Source organism: Hyla sarda, unplaced genomic scaffold, assembly GCF_029499605.1.
Source record: "Hyla sarda isolate aHylSar1 unplaced genomic scaffold, aHylSar1.hap1 scaffold_848, whole genome shotgun sequence".
NCBI classification, from domain to species: Eukaryota; Metazoa; Chordata; class Amphibia; order Anura; family Hylidae; genus Hyla; species Hyla sarda.
The window spans coordinates 83,128-101,197 of record NW_026610875.1 but is presented as its reverse complement, the minus strand read 5'-3'; the positions used below and the strand labels follow the sequence as shown (position 1 = coordinate 101,197).

At 44.6% G+C, this 18,070-nt stretch overlaps 6 non-coding genes across 6 annotated transcripts; all 6 read left to right on the top strand.

Annotated features, from left to right (window-relative positions):
• Window positions 1-4,785: 4,785 nt before the first annotated feature.
• Window positions 4,786-4,971, top strand: LOC130347646 (U2 spliceosomal RNA). Its single transcript, XR_008885539.1, has one exon. It is a non-coding gene; the product is annotated as a U2 spliceosomal RNA (small nuclear RNA).
• A 2,071-nt stretch (window positions 4,972-7,042) lies between these two features.
• On the top strand, window positions 7,043-7,233 carry LOC130347625 (U2 spliceosomal RNA). The gene has a single exon (XR_008885521.1). It is a non-coding gene; the product is annotated as a U2 spliceosomal RNA (small nuclear RNA).
• A 2,088-nt stretch (window positions 7,234-9,321) lies between these two features.
• Window positions 9,322-9,512, top strand: LOC130347637 (U2 spliceosomal RNA). Its single transcript, XR_008885532.1, has one exon. It is a non-coding gene; the product is annotated as a U2 spliceosomal RNA (small nuclear RNA).
• A 2,065-nt stretch (window positions 9,513-11,577) lies between these two features.
• Window positions 11,578-11,768, top strand: LOC130347624 (U2 spliceosomal RNA). The gene has a single exon (XR_008885520.1). It is a non-coding gene; the product is annotated as a U2 spliceosomal RNA (small nuclear RNA).
• Window positions 11,769-13,854: 2,086 nt separating this feature from the next.
• On the top strand, window positions 13,855-14,045 carry LOC130347623 (U2 spliceosomal RNA). Its single transcript, XR_008885519.1, has one exon. It is a non-coding gene; the product is annotated as a U2 spliceosomal RNA (small nuclear RNA).
• Window positions 14,046-16,134: 2,089 nt separating this feature from the next.
• On the top strand, window positions 16,135-16,325 carry LOC130347622 (U2 spliceosomal RNA). Its single transcript, XR_008885518.1, has one exon. It is a non-coding gene; the product is annotated as a U2 spliceosomal RNA (small nuclear RNA).
• Window positions 16,326-18,070: the final 1,745 nt, after the last annotated feature.

Genomic DNA, 18,070 nt, shown 5'->3' with positions numbered 1-18,070 from the left:
GGATGATCCGAGGCTTAAGGGTATCCAAATTGTCGAGCACGTCCTAGATGAAACCAAGTTGATTGTCGTGAAGATGTACTCCCCTTTTGTAAATCAGAGAGAGATCGATGGGTTCCTGGCAGCCTACTTTAAAAAGGTGGAGTTCAGAGGAAAAATCATGAACGACTGTGGTGTCTGGACCTCAAAATGGCGATATCAAGTCACGTGCAACAAAGACCCCACCCTCCCAGGGGGGATACTATTACCGCCTGCTCGTTTTAAATTAAACAATGTGTGTGGCGACCTCTTTTTTGCGGGAATGCCAAACTTCTGCAGAAGGTGCCAACGTTATGGGCACATAAAGGAAAATTGTGAAAGTTCCTGTAAGAAATGTGGAAGCATGCAACATGAAACAGAAAAATGTGATAAGGGTTTGAGATGTAATTTTTGCCGTCACTTTGGTCACGTGTATGCTTTCTGTCCCCACAGACCAAAAAAAACCACAGAACAGCAAGGGCAACCCAAGAGAGACGTCCGGAGACCAGCCTGGGGAAAAGCCAGAGAGGAGGAGCACCCCCCACAAGAAGAGGTAAGCTGTGAGATGGAGACCACGGCCCCCCCAAAAGAACCCCAGGAGAAAGAGGCACAGGTGGAAAGGGGGACCCCAAATGAGAGGAGGCCGGGGAAGAGAAATGCGAGAGGGGATCGGGCAGATACCTCAGAGAAGGTGGAAGAGCGAGAGGTGCCCGATTCCACCCCGGAAGGTCCTCCTGCTCGGGGTCCCCCTGAGTGTGAAAACCCGGACGGAGTAGCAAAGGTGAAAAGACGAAGGGGCTCCAAAGGGCGTCCGGACTCGGAGGTGGTCCAGGAGGAGCAGATGGAAGTTCCTGTCGTGACGGGGGCTCCAAGTGAAGCTCCTCCACAGGTCCCAGCGGTGGATACCCCTCCTCCTCCCAGCCAGGAGGAGGTTTCAGGGGTGACCATCTCCGAGGTCCCGGAAACGGACCTAAGTACGCACCCGACCCCTATGGAGGGGCAAGAGGTGGACGCCGAAAAAGAGAATGGAGCCCAGAAGCTGTTCTTACCAATGTACTCCGTCTATACACCTGTGGTCTTGGAAGAGGGGGGCTGCTCGAGCGATGGTGGTTCCTCTCCGGCTTCCTCTATGTGTACGGTAGAGTCAGAGGTGGGGGGTAACGAGAGCTCCAGTGCGCAATCTGGTTTTTAGTTTGTTATCTGAGCCTCCCTTTTTTTTACATCTCCAATGGCTGAGTTGTCCGGATTGTCTATGAATGTAAGAAGTATAAGTTCACGAGCGAAACGGGTTGCCCTTTTTAACTACTTGTCTATTTTTGCTGCTTCTGTGGTTTTCCTGCAGGAGTGCGGCATCCCGCATAGTTTAAATTATGAAAAGTATAAAAAAGATTGGGTACACGGTCCATCAGTCTGGTCTGGATCTAACGAATCCAGATCAGCAGGGGTCGCCATACTTTTTAAAGGAAATGCTTTTATTGATTTTATTCATGAGATTTTACCAGGCAGAATTTTATTGGTTAAAGCTTTTATTGATGGTATTAAATGGCAGTTTTTAAATTTTTATGGTTCACCCAATAAAAATGATAGAGCACGGATGTTAGAGATTTTACCCCTTTTTATCAATGATTCTGAACCTCTTATTTTAGCAGGTGATTTTAATTGTATTTTAAGGGGGGAGCACCGTTTTACCAATTCAGTAAGTAGAAACTATGATAAAACATCTTCTATGTTAAAAAATATGATTATTGATTTTAGACTTACTGATGTTTTTAAGAAATGCAATAGTATTTTACCAGAAAGAGACGGTGTGACCTGGAGCAACGCAAACTGCAGCTCCAGGATCGATTTTATCTTCTGTTCTTATCAAGTACTGCCTTTTAAGTGTGATGTTTTAACCAATGTTTTTTCTGATCACAAACTTTTATCTTTTAAGGTGAAGAGTGATTTTAGAAAAAAGACTGGGAGGAATGCCTGGAAGATGAATGTATCCCTTTTAGAAGATCCGCAGGTTTTATCCGATTTTATCAACTTCTACAAGGACTGCAGACGGGTAAGAGATCCTAACACTCCCATCAGTATATGGTGGGAGAAAATGAAAATAAAAATAAAAGAGTTTTTTATTAGAGTAGGGATCTCTAGAGCTAAAGAGAAGCGTGAGTTTTACTCCCTTCTAAATACCCGTCTGCAAACCCTGTACAAATTCAGAGACAATGGTATAGAGGTTTATAGAGAAATTACTGACTTAAAAAAAGAAATAAAACAGTGCCTGGAGCAGAAGGGAAAAGAGATAATTTTCAGATCCAAAATAAAGCACCTTGAAGAGAACGAGACCTGCTCCAGGTACTTTTTTAAGAAAGTAACGGATAAAAAGGTTTTAATTGATAATATACAAGGAGAAAAAGATGTACAGGGTATTTTAAAAAGGGTACATTCATTTTATGCGGATCTTTTTAATACAAAAAATATTGATATTGATTTTATGAATGACTCATTGAAGGAGATTACCAATGTTTTAGACCCTGTGTCCCAGTCTCTTTTACAGAGGGAGATCTCGGAACAGGAGGTTTTAGAGACGATCAGGAGTTTTAAATCCGGTAAGGTGCCTGGTCCTGACGGTATACCCATTGAGTTTTATGTCATTTTTTATGGTGTTTTAAAAGATGACCTTTTTTCCCTTTTTACAGAAGTATTTAAAACAAAAGCCCTCCCAGGTTCATGGAGGAAGGGTGATGTCTCCCTGCTGTTCAAAAAGGGAGACCGGTCAGATCTAAAGAACTGGAGACCAATCACCCTCCTCAACTGTGACTACAAAGTGATGGCAAAACTGTGCGCAAATAGATTAAAAAGTGTAATAGAGAAAATAATCCATTCAAATCAGGTCTGTGGGGTGCCTGGGAGGAGCATATGGGAAAATCTTAACCTTTTAAAAGATGTGATTAGTGACACAAAGTCTAGAAACGGAAAACTAGCCATTTTATCCTTAGACTTCGAGAAGGCTTTTGACAGAGTGTCACATTTTTATCTTTTTAAGGTTTTAGAGAAAATGGGTATACCTGAAGGCTTTTTATTGTCTCTTAAGGCCTTTTATAAAAACTGCACAAGCAAGATTTTAGTTAACGGTTTTAAGACACAGGATGTGATTTTAAATTCCGGAGTGAAGCAGGGGTGTCCTTTGTCCCCACTACTTTTCATATGTGCGCTTGAGCCTCTACTATGCACCTTGAGGAGAGATAAGCAAATAAGAGGGGTCCCCCTGCCGGGAGGAGGGGGACTAGAGGCTAAAGTAGTGGGGTACATGGACGATGTGGCAGTGCTTGGAAGGGACACCCCATCGCTTCAAAAAGCCCTAAAGCAAGTTGAATTTTTTTGTTGTGCCTCCGGTTTTAAGGTAAATTTTAATAAAAGCAGTGTTTTAAATATAGGAGGACTGTTTTTAAGGGATTTACCCATTCCTGTGTCTGAGTCTGTGCAGATTTTAGGGGTCTCCTTCAGTGAGTCAAACAATGGTTTTAATAGCTGGGACTTGGTGGCTCAAAAAATAAACACAAAAATTTGTATGTGGAACATGAGAAAGCTAACGATGGAGGGGAAGGTTTTAGTTACAAAGATGGTGATTTTACCCATTTTATTGTATCTTGGCATGGTCTTTCCACCCCCCGAAATGATTTTAAATAAAATTATTAAAGCATGTTTTACCTTTTTATGGAGCTCCAAGAGTGAAAAATTGAGAAGAGAGATCGTCATGATGCCAAAAGGTATGGGTGGAAAGGACTTCCCCGACATCAGGGCGTTCCTTTTTACCAAGTTTTTTAGCATGTGTGTTAGCACACTTTTTAAGGATAGTTACTGGTCATATTTTATCCGTTTTAATACAGGTTTTTTTATGAGGAGGAATGGGTGGTTTAAAACTGTTTTAAGCTGTCCTTATGCTTTTAATCTTCCCCAACAATACAAGATTTTAGAGAAAATTTTCAACTTGTACAACTTTAACGGAAAAAGTATTAATGAAGTAACTAATAGCAAAAAAATGTTAAAATATATTAAAGAAAGTGGTTTTATTGCCCCTGTGAATAATTTTAATGAAGAGAAATGCAGGAAAATATGGAAGATGGCAAATATGATTTATCTTTTTAATTCACAGAAAGATCTGGCCTGGAGCTGCATACACGAGTGTCTTCCATGCCGGGCATTCCAGCACCGAAGAAGGATGGCCAACACTGCAGTATGCCCGAGGGAGGGCTGCCAGGAACCCGAGACCGTGTACCACCTTTTCTGGACTTGTTTTTATGCAAAAAGGATATGGACTAAAATACTCCCTCTGGTGAAGAAGATAACAGAAATAAAGGACTTAAACTCTGCAGCTGTTTTTTATGGATGTCTGGAATGCCCAATACGGACTCAAGAGACAATGGCATGGAAGATCATAAACTGTGTTAAAGCAGCTCTATGGAATGCCAGAAACATTTTACTTTTTAAACATGAGATTTTATCTGTGAATGATGTTTTAGTTCTTTGTTTTAGTGATATGTACCAGTACTTTTTATTAGACAAGAAATATTATCCTTTATTAGCTAGAAAATGGTATTTTAATGAATGGAACGCCCTTTTGTAAAGCCACCAAGTGCCCATTTTAAGTGTATTATGATTGTATTTATGTGAACTTTTATTGTTATATGTGATTTTATTATCAAAATTTGTTTTTATTGAAAAAAAATTATATTTATAAATCGTAATGCACTTTGTAAAATGTTATGAATTCTAAATAAAAAGATACCCCTCAGGGGTAGCCAAGTTAAAAAAAAATCTGTTCTTATCAGTTTAATATCTGATACGTCCCCTATCTGGGGACCATATATTAAATGGATTTTTGAGAACGGGGGCCGATTTCGAAGCTTGCTTCCGTCGCCCTATGCATTGACCCGATATGGCAGTATCTTCGGGTACAGTGCACCACCCCCTTACAGGGTTAAAAAGAAAGATTCCTACTTTCATTGCTACCTGCTTGCTGGCTAGCCAGCTAGCCAGCCCTGTGGGCCTTGCTGCTGCTGCAGCCAAAAAACAAAAGGTGGTGCTGCTGCTGCTTCTGCTGCTTCTGCTTCTGCTTGTGTCTGGCCGCTGTTGGAGCGTCCAGGCACAGGACTTCTGCTGCTGCTGACTAAATGGCCTCCTTAATTGGATCATTTGAGTAGCCAGCACACCTGTGCAGGTAGGGCATGACATGATAGGCAGCTGCCTTGATAGCGGGTGGGTGCTGAATGTTCCTAATTGACAAAATAAGATTAATGCTTATGAAGAAATATAAAATCTCATCCCTTCCCCAATATCGCGCCACACCCCTACCCCTTAATTCCCTGGTTGAACTTGATGGACATATGTCTTTTTTCGACCGTACTAACTATGTAACTATGTAACATAACATGGGGGGGGGGGGGGTCTCCTGGCTGTTCACACAGGTGTGTCATTGCTGTACATTGACCATGCATTGCTTCTGTGGTATTGCAAAGGCAAAGACAAATGCTTCCAGCCATCCATTGCACTAATGGATTGGTCATCAGCTGGCTGTCTATGTCCCGCATCAATATAGACCAAAGTACAGAGGGTTAGGCTATGCTATTGTGCACCTACCTGATGCATCAGAAGGTGCGAGGCCCTTGCTAAATTCTGTGCACAGACTTTGAGATCTATACTTTAGACTGTATCTAAACCTGCTCCAACATGGACTGACATTCTGGCCTACTTTCAGCCGATGCGACTTGTCTGTCGCTGAACAGTCGCTTTTTATGTATTCAGCACCTATGTATAATGTTGTAAAAATGCTCTAGAAGCTAAAGTCGCAGAAATGTCACACATATTTGGCCTGCAACTTTCTGTGCGACAAATTCAGACAGGAAAAATCAGTATAAATCCTTAGAAAATTATCCCCCAGTGTCTCCATCTGCTGGCGGTATTGAATAAGCATTGCTGCACTGATGGGGTATGCATTAGACGAAAAAAAAGAAGAAAAAGAAGAATAATACGCCCAGAAAAGAGGCGAAAAGGAGAAAAACGTAAAAAAACGTGAAAAAAAAGTAAGAGGAAGAGAAGGGAAAAAAAGGTGGAAATGGGTTTAAAAGTGATTTCGGCGGAGAAATATATATATATATATATATATATACGCGCACACACACACATATATATAAACGTATTCTCCGTTGAGATATTGCAGCCGCTGCTGTGTCCAGGCCCAGGAGCCTTAGCACTGTGCTGTGATGTCACTCAATACCACTGACATCACTAGGTGTAAACAACATCTCTCCTTTGCTGTGTATGTGACTATGGAGCTGTTTGGTGATGTCGTCTATTATGGCCTTCATAGAAGCAACAGGAGATTGTTGAATCCATCTAGAACCCTCAGAACTACAGTGCTATGATGTCACTCACTTCCACAGGCCTTGCAGAGTGTAAACAACAACAACCCAGCTTTGTTGTGTATGTAACCATAGGGATTTGTGATGTCACCTAGAACCTTCACAGCAGCGACAGCTTTATGAGGAGCATCAGCACTGCTCTGCCTGAGCAGAACCATCACCGCCATAGGTTGTCAAATAACCCGGGTTTAACCCACACAGGTAAGTCCAATGGGGTGCAGGCATGTCCTCTATGCTTACAGCTTCCCGTGGGTGTTGGTTTGATACCGTTTGGGGACAGCCAAGGAGGCATCTGCAGGCAACAAAGGTAGGTGTGTGCTTGTGTGTGTGTTTCCTATGCAGATCCTAAGCCCAGTGTCACATGCAAGTAGGAGGAGTAAGAAGGGTTCCTGGCAAATCCGGGTTATGGATTGCATTTAAAAAGGCCCCGTGGGAGTGCAATGGGCCCCTGTCTTGCTGCTTAGCAATAATGGTATGGGTTTAGGTTCTGCTGTGTGTACTGGTGGTTGACTGCCCCCCAGCCCAGAGTGTGCATGGAAAATTGTCTGGCAGCCTCCCTGACAGCAAGCAGTGATAGTGCCCATGAAGGGCACCTTGTTGGGCCCGCCCCTTTCACGGTTATCGCTTCTCGGCCTTTTGGCTAAGATCAAGTGTAGTATCTGTTCTTATCAGTTTAATATCTGATACGTCCCCTATCTGGGGACCATATATTAAATGGATTTTTGAGAACGGGGGCCGATTTCGAAGCTTGCTTCCGTCGCCCTATGCATTGACCCGATATGGCAGTATCTTCGGGTACAGTGCACCACCCCCTTACAGGGTTAAAAAGAAAGATTCCTACTTTCATTGCTATCTGCTTGCTGGCTAGCCAGCTAGCCAGCCCTGTGGGCCTTGCTGCTGCTGCAGCCAAAAAACAAAAGGTGGTGCTGCTGCTGCTTCTGCTGCTTCTGCTTCTGCTTGTGTCTGGCCGCTGTTGGAGCGTCCAGGCACAGGACTTCTGCTGCTGCTGACTAAATGGCCTCCTTAATTGGATCATTTGAGTAGCCAGCACACCTGTGCAGGTAGGGCATGACATGATAGGCAGCTGCCTTGATAGCGGGTGGGTGCTGAATGTTCCTAATTGACAAAATAAGATTAATGCTTATGAAGAAATATAAAATCTCATCCCTTCCCCAATATCGCGCCACACCCCTACCCCTTAATTCCCTGGTTGAACTTGATGGACATATGTCTTTTTTCGACCGTACTAACTATGTAACTATGTAACATAACATGGGGGGGGGGGGGGGTCTCCTGGCTGTTCACACAGGTGTGTCATTGCTGTACATTGACCATGCATTGCTTCTGTGGTATTGCAAAGGCAAAGACAAATGCTTCCAGCCATCCATTGCACTAATGGATTGGTCATCAGCTGGCTGTCTATGTCCCGCATCAATATAGACCAAAGTACAGAGGGTTAGGCTATGCTATTGTGCACCTACCTGATGCATCAGAAGGTGCGAGGCCCTTGCTAAATTCTGTGCACAGACTTTGAGATCTATACTTTAGACTGTATCTAAACCTGCTCCAACATGGACTGACATTCTGGCCTACTTTCAGCCGATGCGACTTGTCTGTCGCTGAACAGTCGCTTTTTATGTATTCAGCACCTATGTATAATGTTGTAAAAATGCTCTAGAAGCTAAAGTCGCAGAAATGTCACACATATTTGGCCTGCAACTTTCTGTGCGACAAATTCAGACAGGAAAAATCAGTATAAATCCTTAGAAAATTATCCCCCAGTGTCTCCATCTGCTGGCGGTATTGAATAAGCATTGCTGCACTGATGGGGTATGCATTAGACGAAAAAAAAGAAGAAAAAGAAGAATAATACGCCCAGAAAAGAGGCGAAAAGGAGAAAAACGTAAAAAAACGTGAAAAAAAAGTAAGAGGAAGAGAAGGGAAAAAAAGGTGGAAATGGGTTTAAAAGTGATTTCGGCGGAGAAATATATATATATATATATATATATATATATATATATATATACGCGCACACACACACATATATATAAACGTATTCTCCGTTGAGATATTGCAGCCGCTGCTGTGTCCAGGCCCAGGAGCCTTAGCACTGTGCTGTGATGTCACTCAATACCACTGACATCACTAGGTGTAAACAACATCTCTCCTTTGCTCTGTATGTGACTATGGAGCTGTTTGGTGATGTTGTCTATTATGGCCTTCATAGAAGCAACAGGAGATTGTTGCATCCATCTAGAACCCTCAGAACTACAGTGCTATGATGTCACTCACTTCCACAGGCCTTGCAGAGTGTAAACAACAACAACCCAGCTTTGTTGTGTATGTAACCATAGGGATTTGTGATGTCACCTAGAACCTTCACAGCAGCGACAGCTTTATGAGGAGCATCAGCACTGCTCTGCCTGAGCAGAACCATCACCGCCATAGGTTGTCAAATAACCCGGGTTTAACCCACACAGGTAAGTCCAATGGGGTGCAGGCATGTCCTCTATGCTTACAGCTTCCCGTGGGTGTTGGTTTGATACCGTTTGGGGACAGCCAAGGAGGCATCTGCAGGCAACAAAGGTAGGTGTGTGCTTGTGTGTGTGTTTCCTATGCAGATCCTAAGCCCAGTGTCACATGCAAGTAGGAGGAGTAAGAAGGGTTCCTGGCAAATCCGGGTTATGGATTGCATTTAAAAAGGCCCCGTGGGAGTGCAATGGGCCCCTGTCTTGCTGCTTAGCAATAATGGTATGGGTTTAGGTTCTGCTGTGTGTACTGGTGGTTGACTGCCCCCCAGCCCAGAGTGTGCATGGAAAATTGTCTGGCAGCCTCCCTGACAGCAAGCAGTGATAGTGCCCATGAAGGGCACCTTGTTGGGCCCGCCCCTTTCACGGTTATCGCTTCTCGGCCTTTTGGCTAAGATCAAGTGTAGTATCTGTTCTTATCAGTTTAATATCTGATACGTCCCCTATCTGGGGACCATATATTAAATGGATTTTTGAGAACGGGGGCCGATTTCGAAGCTTGCTTCCGTCGCCATATGCATTGACCCGATATGGCAGTATCTTCGGGTACAGTGCACCACCCCCTTACAGGGTTAAAAAGAAAGATTCCTACTTTCATTGCTACCTGCTTGCTGGCTAGCCAGCTAGCCAGCCCTGTGGGCCTTGCTGCTGCTGCAGCCAAAAAACAAAAGGTGGTGCTGCTGCTGCTTCTGCTGCTTCTGCTTCTGCTTGTGTCTGGCCGCTGTTGGAGCGTCCAGGCACAGGACTTCTGCTGCTGCTGACTAAATGGCCTCCTTAATTGGATCATTTGAGTAGCCAGCACACCTGTGCAGGTAGGGCATGACATGATAGGCAGCTGCCTTGATAGCGGGTGGGTGCTGAATGTTCCTAATTGACAAAATAAGATTAATGCTTATGAAGAAATATAAAATCTCATCCCTTCCCCAATATCGCGCCACACCCCTACCCCTTAATTCCCTGGTTGAACTTGATGGACATATGTCTTTTTTCGACCGTACTAACTATGTAACTATGTAACATAACATGGGGGGGGGGGGTCTCCTGGCTGTTCACACAGGTGTGTCATTGCTGTACATTGACCATGCATTGCTTCTGTGGTATTGCAAAGGCAAAGACAAATGCTTCCAGCCATCCATTGCACTAATGGATTGGTCATCAGCTGGCTGTCTATGTCCCGCATCAATATAGACCAAAGTACAGAGGGTTAGGCTATGCTATTGTGCACCTACCTGATGCATCAGAAGGTGCGAGGCCCTTGCTAAATTCTGTGCACAGACTTTGAGATCTATACTTTAGACTGTATCTAAACCTGCTCCAACATGGACTGACATTCTGGCCTACTTTCAGCCGATGCGACTTGTCTGTCGCTGAACAGTCGCTTTTTATGTATTCAGCACCTATGTATAATGTTGTAAAAATGCTCTAGAAGCTAAAGTCGCAGAAATGTCACACATATTTGGCCTGCAACTTTCTGTGCGACAAATCCAGACAGGAAAAATCAGTATAAATCCTTAGAAAATTATCCCCCAGTGTCTCCATCTGCTGGCGGTATTGAATAAGCATTGCTGCACTGATGGGGTATGCATTAGATGAAAAAAAAGAAGAAAAAGAAGAATAATACGCCCAGAAAAGAGGCGAAAAGGAGAAAAACGTAAAAAAACGTGAAAAAAAAGTAAGAGGAAGAGAAGGGAAAAAAAGGTGGAAATGGGCTTAAAAGTGATTTCGGCGGAGAAATATATATATATATATATATACGCGCACACACACACATATATATAAACGTATTCTCCGTTGAGATATTGCAGCCGCTGCTGTGTCCAGGCCCAGGAGCCTTAGCACTGTGCTGTGATGTCACTCAATACCACTGACATCACTAGGTGTAAACAACATCTCTCCTTTGCTGTGTATGTGACTATGGAGCTGTTTGGTGATGTCGTCTATTATGGCCTTCATAGAAGCAACAGGAGATTGTTGCATCCATCTAGAACCCTCAGAACTACAGTGCTATGATGTCACTCACTTCCACAGGCCTTGCAGAGTGTAAACAACAACAACCCAGCTTTGTTGTGTATGTAACCATAGGGATTTGTGATGTCACCTAGAACCTTCACAGCAGCGACAGCTTTATGAGGAGCATCAGCACTGCTCTGCCTGAGCAGAACCATCACCGCCATAGGTTGTCAAATAACCCGGGTTTAACCCACACAGGTAAGTCCAATAGGGTGCAGGCATGTCCTCTATGCTTACAGCTTCCCGTGGGTGTTGGTTTGATACCGTTTGGGGACAGCCAAGGAGGCATCTGCAGGCAACAAAGGTAGGTGTGTGCTTGTGTGTGTGTTTCCTATGCAGATCCTAAGCCCAGTGTCACATGCAAGTAGGAGGAGTAAGAAGGGTTCCTGGCAAATCCGGGTTATGGATTGCATTTAAAAAGGCCCCGTGGGAGTGCAATGGGCCCCTGTCTTGCTGCTTAGCAATAATGGTATGGGTTTAGGTTCTGCTGTGTGTACTGGTGGTTGACTGCCCCCCAGCCCAGAGTGTGCATGGAAAATTGTTTGGCAGCCTCCCTGACAGCAAGCAGTGATAGTGCCCATGAAGGGCACCTTGTTGGGCCCGCCCCTTTCACGGTTATCGCTTCTCGGCCTTTTGGCTAAGATCAAGTGTAGTATCTGTTCTTATCAGTTTAATATCTGATACGTCCCCTATCTGGGGACCATATATTAAATGGATTTTTGAGAACGGGGGCCGATTTCGAAGCTTGCTTCCGTCGCCCTATGCATTGACCCGATATGGCAGTATCTTCGGGTACAGTGCACCACCCCCTTACAGGGTTAAAAAGAAAGATTCCTACTTTCATTGCTACCTGCTTGCTGGCTAGCCAGCTAGCCAGCCCTGTGGGCCTTGCTGCTGCTGCAGCCAAAAAACAAAAGGTGGTGCTGCTGCTGCTTCTGCTGCTTCTGCTTCTGCTTGTGTCTGGCCGCTGTTGGAGCGTCCAGGCACAGGACTTCTGCTGCTGCTGACTAAATGGCCTCCTTAATTGGATCATTTGAGTAGCCAGCACACCTGTGCAGGTAGGGCATGACATAATAGGCAGCTGCCTTGATAGCGGGTGGGTGCTGAATGTTCCTAATTGACAAAATAAGATTAATGCTTATGAAGAAATATAAAATCTCATCCCTTCCCCAATATCGCGCCACACCCCTACCCCTTAATTCCCTGGTTGAACTTGATGGACATATGTCTTTTTTCGACCGTACTAACTATGTAACTATGTAACATAACATGGGGGGGGGGGGGTCTCCTGGCTGTTCACACAGGTGTGTCATTGCTGTACATTGACCATGCATTGCTTCTGTGGTATTGCAAAGGCAAAGACAAATGCTTCCAGCCATCCATTGCACTAATGGATTGGTCATCAGCTGGCTGTCTATGTCCCGCATCAATATAGACCAAAGTACAGAGGGTTAGGCTATGCTATTGTGCACCTACCTGATGCATCAGAAGGTGCGAGGCCCTTGCTAAATTCTGTGCACAGACTTTGAGATCTATACTTTAGACTGTATCTAAACCTGCTCCAACATGGACTGACATTCTGGCCTACTTTCAGCCGATGCGACTTGTCTGTCGCTGAACAGTCGCTTTTTATGTATTCAGCACCTATGTATAATGTTGTAAAAATGCTCTAGAAGTTAAAGTCGCAGAAATGTCACACATATTTGGCCTGCAACTTTCTGTGCGACAAATTCAGACAGGAAAAATCAGTATAAATCCTTAGAAAATTATCCCCCAGTGTCTCCATCTGCTGGCGGTATTGAATAAGCATTGCTGCACTGATGGGGTATGCATTAGACGAAAAAAAAGAAGAAAAAGAAGAATAATACGCCCAGAAAAGAGGCGAAAAGGAGAAAAACGTAAAAAAACGTGAAAAAAAAGTAAGAGGAAGAGAAGGGAAAAAAAGGTGGAAATGGGTTTAAAAGTGATTTCGGCGGAGAAATATATATATATATATATATATATATATATATATATATATACGCGCACACACACACATATATATAAACGTATTCTCCGTTGAGATATTGCAGCCGCTGCTGTGTCCAGGCCCAGGAGCCTTAGCACTGTGCTGTGATGTCACTCAATACCACTGACATCACTAGGTGTAAACAACATCTCTCCTTTGCTGTGTATGTGACTATGGAGCTGTTTGGTGATGTCGTCTATTATGGCCTTCATAGAAGCAACAGGAGATTGTTGCATCCATCTAGAACCCTCAGAACTACAGTGCTATGATGTCACTCACTTCCACAGGCCTTGCAGAGTGTAAACAACAACAACCCAGCTTTGTTGTGTATGTAACCATAGGGATTTGTGATGTCACCTAGAACCTTCACAGCAGCGACAGCTTTATGAGGAGCATCAGCACTGCTCTGCCTGAGCAGAACCATCACCGCCATAGGTTGTCAAATAACCCGGGTTTAACCCACACAGGTAAGTCCAATGGGGTGCAGGCATGTCCTCTATGCTTACAGCTTCCCGTGGGTGTTGGTTTGATACCGTTTGGGGACAGCCAAGGAGGCATCTGCAGGCAACAAAAGTAGGTGTGTGCTTGTGTGTGTGTTTCCTATGCAGATCCTAAGCCCAGTGTCACATGCAAGTAGGAGGAGTAAGAAGGGTTCCTGGCAAATCCGGGTTATGGATTGCATTTAAAAAGGCCCCGTGGGAGTGCAATGGGCCCCTGTCTTGCTGCTTAGCAATAATGGTATGGGTTTAGGTTCTGCTGTGTGTACTGGTGGTTGACTGCCCCCCAGCCCAGAGTGTGCATGGAAAATTGTCTGGCAGCCTCCCTGACAGCAAGCAGTGATAGTGCCCATGAAGGGCACCTTGTTGGGCCGGCCCCTTTCACGGTTATCGCTTCTCGGCCTTTTGGCTAAGATCAAGTGTAGTATCTGTTCTTATCAGTTTAATATCTGATACGTCCCCTATCTGGGGACCATATATTAAATGGATTTTTGAGAACGGGGGCCGATTTCGAAGCTTGCTTCCGTCGCCCTATGCATTGACCCGATATGGCAGTATCTTCGGGTACAGTGCACCACCCCCTTACAGGGTTAAAAAGAAAGATTCCTACTTTCATTGCTACCTGCTTGCTGGCTAGCCAGCTAGCCAGCCCTGTGGGCCTTGCTGCTGCTGCAGCCAAAAAACAAAAGGTGGTGCTGCTGCTGCTTCTGCTGCTTCTGCTTCTGCTTGTGTCTGGCCGCTGTTGGAGCGTCCAGGCACAGGACTTCTGCTGCTGCTGACTAAATGGCCTCCTTAATTGGATCATTTGAGTAGCCAGCACACCTGTGCAGGTAGGGCATGACATGATAGGCAGCTGCCTTGATAGCGGGTGGGTGCTGAATGTTCCTAATTGACAAAATAAGATTAATGCTTATGAAGAAATATAAAATCTCATCCCTTCCCCAATATCGCGCCACACCCCTACCCCTTAATTCCCTGGTTGAACTTGATGGACATATGTCTTTTTTCGACCGTACTAACTATGTAACTATGTAACATAACATGGGGGGGGGGGGGGGGTCTCCTGGCTGTTCACACAGGTGTGTCATTGCTGTACATTGACCATGCATTGCTTCTGTGGTATTGCAAAGGCAAAGACAAATGCTTCCAGCCATCCATTGCACTAATGGATTGGTCATCAGCTGGCTGTCTATGTCCCGCATCAATATAGACCAAAGTACAGAGGGTTAGGCTATGCTATTGTGCACCTACCTGATGCATCAGAAGGTGCGAGGCCCTTGCTAAATTCTGTGCACAGACTTTGAGATCTATACTTTAGACTGTATCTAAACCTGCTCCAACATGGACTGACATTCTGGCCTACTTTCAGCCGATGCGACTTGTCTGTCGCTGAACAGTCGCTTTTTATGTATTCAGCACCTATGTATAATGTTGTAAAAATGCTCTAGAAGCTAAAGTCGCAGAAATGTCACACATATTTGGCCTGCAACTTTCTGTGCGACAAATTCAGACAGGAAAAATCAGTATAAATCCTTAGAAAATTATCCCCCAGTGTCTCCATCTGCTGGCGGTATTGAATAAGCATTGCTGCACTGATGGGGTATGCATTAGACGAAAAAAAAGAAGAAAAAGAAGAATAATACGCCCAGAAAAGAGGCGAAAAGGAGAAAAACGTAAAAAAACGTGAAAAAAAAGTAAGAGGAAGAGAAGGGAAAAAAAGGTGGAAATGGGTTTAAAAGTGATTTCGGCGGAGAAATATATATATATATATATATATATATATATATATATATATACGCGCACACACACACATATATATAAACGTATTCTCCGTTGAGATATTGCAGCCGCTGCTGTGTCCAGGCCCAGGAGCCTTAGCACTGTGCTGTGATGTCACTCAATACCACTGACATCACTAGGTGTAAACAACATCTCTCCTTTGCTGTGTATGTGACTATGGAGCTGTTTGGTGATGTCGTCTATTATGGCCTTCATAGAAGCAACAGGAGATTGTTGCATCCATCTAGAACCCTCAGAACTACAGTGCTATGATGTCACTCACTTCCACAGGCCTTGCAGAGTGTAAACAACAACAACCCAGCTTTGTTGTGTATGTAACCATAGGGATTTGTGATGTCACCTAGAACCTTCACAGCAGCGACAGCTTTATGAGGAGCATCAGCACTGCTCTGCCTGAGCAGAACCATCACCGCCATAGGTTGTCAAATAACCCGGGTTTAACCCACACAGGTAAGTCCAATGGGGTGCAGGCATGTCCTCTATGCTTACAGCTTCCCGTGGGTGTTGGTTTGATACCGTTTGGGGACAGCCAAGGAGGCATCTGCAGGCAACAAAGGTAGGTGTGTGCTTGTGTGTGTGTTTCCTATGCAGATCCTAAGCCCAGTGTCACATGCAAGTAGGAGGAGTAAGAAGGGTTCCTGGCAAATCCGGGTTATGGATTGCATTTAAAAAGGCCCCGTGGGAGTGCAATGGGCCCCTGTCTTGCTGCTTAGCAATAATGGTATGGGTTTAGGTTCTGCTGTGTGTACTGGTGGTTGACTGCCCCCCAGCCCAGAGTGTGCATGGAAAATTGTCTGGCAGCCTCCCTGACAGCAAGCAGTGATAGTGCCCATGAAGGGCACCTTGTTGGGCCCGCCCCTTTCACGGTTATCGCTTCTCGGCCTTTTGGCTAAGATCAAGTGTAGTATCTGTTCTTATCAGTTTAATATCTGATACGTCCCCTATCTGGGGACCATATATTAAATGGATTTTTGAGAACGGGGGCCGATTTCGAAGCTTGCTTCCGTCGCCCTATGCATTGACCCGATATGGCAGTATCTTCGGGTACAGTGCACCACCCCCCTTACAGGGTTAAAAAGAAAGATTCCTACTTTCATTGCTACCTACTTGCTGGCTAGCCAGCTAGCCAGCCCTGTGGGCCTTGGTGCTGCTGCAGCCAAAAAACAAAAGGTGGTGCTGCTGCTGCTTCTGCTGCTTCTGCTTCTGCTTGTGTCTGGCCGCTGTTGGAGCGTCCAGGCACAGGACTTCTGCTGCTGCTGACTAAATGGCCTCCTTAATTGGATCATTTGAGTAGCCAGCACACCTGTGCAGGTAGGGCATGACATGATAGGCAGCTGCCTTGATAGCGGGTGGGTGCTGAATGTTCCTAATTGACAAAATAAGATTAATGCTTATGAAGAAATATAAAATCTCATCCCTTCCCCAATATCGCGCCACACCCCTACCCCTTAATTCCCTGGTTGAACTTGATGGACATATGTCTTTTTTCGACCGTACTAACTATGTAACTATGTAACATAACATGGGGGGGGGGGGGAGGCTCCTGGCTGTTCACACAGGTGTGTCATTGCTGTACATTGACCATGCATTGCTTCTGTGGTATTGCAAAGGCAAAGACAAATGCTTCCAGCCATCCATTGCACTAATGGATTGGTCATCAGCTGGCTGTCTATGTCCCGCATCAATATAGACCAAAGTACAGAGGGTTAGGCTATGCTATTGTGCACCTACCTGATGCATCAGAAGGTGCGAGGCCCTTGCTAAATTCTGTGCACAGACTTTGAGATCTATACTTTAGACTGTATCTAAACCTGCTCCAACATGGACTGACATTCTGGCCTACTTTCAGCCGATGCGACTTGTCTGTCGCTGAACAGTCGCTTTTTATGTATTCAGCACCTATGTATAATGTTGTAAAAATGCTCTAGAAGCTAAAGTCGCAGAAATGTCACACATATTTGGCCTGCAACTTTCTGTGCGACAAATTCAGACAGGAAAAATCAGTATAAATCCTTAGAAAATTATCCCCCAGTGTCTCCATCTGCTGGCGGTATTGAATAAGCATTGCTGCACTGATGGGGTATGCATTAGACGAAAAAAAAGAAGAAAAAGAAGAATAATACGCCCAGAAAAGAGGCGAAAAGGAGAAAAACGTAAAAAAACGTGAAAAAAAAGTAAGAGGAAGAGAAGGGAAAAAAAGGTGGAAATGGGTTTAAAAGTGATTTCGGCGGAGAAATATATATATATATATATATATATATATATATACGCGCACACACACACATATATATAAACGTATTCTCCGTTGAGATATTGCAGCCGCTGCTGTGTCCAGGCCCAGGAGCCTTAGCACTGTGCTGTGATGTCACTCAATACCACTGACATCACTAGGTGTAAACAACATCTCTCCTTTGCTGTGTATGTGACTATGGAGCTGTTTGGTGATGTCGTCTATTATGGCCTTCATAGAAGCAACAGGAGATTGTTGCATCCATCTAGAACCCTCAGAACTACAGTGCTATGATGTCACTCACTTCCACAGGCCTTGCAGAGTGTAAACAACAACAACCCAGCTTTGTTGTGTATGTAACCATAGGGATTTGTGATGTCACCTAGAACCTTCACAGCAGCGACAGCTTTATGAGGAGCATCAGCACTGCTCTGCCTGAGCAGAACCATCACCGCCATAGGTTGTCAAATAACCCGGGTTTAACCCACACAGGTAAGTCCAATGGGGTGCAGGCATGTCCTCTATGCTTACAGCTTCCCGTGGGTGTTGGTTTGATACCGTTTGGGGACAGCCAA